This window comes from Nilaparvata lugens, chromosome 11 (genome assembly GCF_014356525.2).
Source record: "Nilaparvata lugens isolate BPH chromosome 11, ASM1435652v1, whole genome shotgun sequence".
NCBI classification, from domain to species: domain Eukaryota; kingdom Metazoa; phylum Arthropoda; class Insecta; order Hemiptera; family Delphacidae; genus Nilaparvata; species Nilaparvata lugens.
Genome location: NC_052514.1, coordinates 6,573,135 through 6,574,395, shown reverse-complemented (window position 1 = coordinate 6,574,395; position 1,261 = coordinate 6,573,135).

The following is a 1,261-nucleotide window of genomic DNA, read 5'->3' as shown; positions in this document are numbered from 1 at the left end:
GAAAATCTTTACCGCGTTTCGCCGTAAATGCGCAACATATAAATATAAACATTTAATAAACTTTAAGAGAAATGCCATACCGTCGACTTGAATCTTAGACCTCACTTCGTTCGGTCAATTAGAGATTATTCAATGAGTAGATTGGATAACATTGGTTTACAAAATTATACATACATCTTGATTTCAAAATTTTCGAACAGAATTTTATCTCTGTTTTTTGACCGAACGTAGTGAGGTCTATGTTTCAACTCGATATGCTTTTGTCTGTCTGTATGTAACGCGATTACGGCCAAACGCGTTGATAGAATTCGATGAGATTTGGCAGGAATATTCCTTTTTCAACTGCGCGTCGATGTATACACAAAGTTTTTTGAAATTTTGCATTTTAAGGATAATATGAAAAGAAAAGGAATTCCTCCATACTCTTATATATATCATCTACTTTGAAGATAAGATCAATCAGACTATAGTATTATTCATAATCAATCAGCTGACAAGTTGATTATTCATTGCATGCATTACACAGATGTCTGGCCGTGTCTATTTCTATAAGGTAGGGTTTCAATATTTTTTATGATGCGTGCCCATCAGTATCAATATTCTTCTCACATTTGAAAAACAAATTCAATAGGTGATTGAGAATGAAATAAAAAATGATAAAATTAACTGAATAATGCTGAGGAAAATATAATATTCTAATTTTAGAATAGTTGAGAAATATTTTTATCAGATGGAAAGATTATCACGGAACTGGACAAATCATCATATGGGATACAAATTCAAACGTGAACTGAGTTTATCAACTTAAGTGAGTTTTTGATCTTGGAGGAAACAAATAACAGTTTTTAAGAGCGAATAAATTATGATTAATCTGTGAATTGTGATTCGTGATTCAACTGCATCAACTAGAACAGGTGACATCAGATACTTGTGGATAAGAAAACTGCGTGAGGTCTACTGTTCACAGAACTTCTAGTAAATATGGTACTTTCTGACTTTGACAGTAGTTTCTACCAGCCATTTTTTGCAAATAATTATATCTTTCCTGTGTTCTCTTCAAGTAGATAAAGCTTTTGATTGTTAGTAAATTTCAGATGTTCTCAGATAGTTGAAAGCTTGTAATTGTTGGAACATCAGATTAGTGAATTGTTTGAGATTAATTTTATCATATTGGATAACCGTGGTTGTTAGTTGTTTGACAATCTCATACTTATTTACTTCCAATGAAAAATTAGAAAATCAAACTGAATGAAAAAGACTA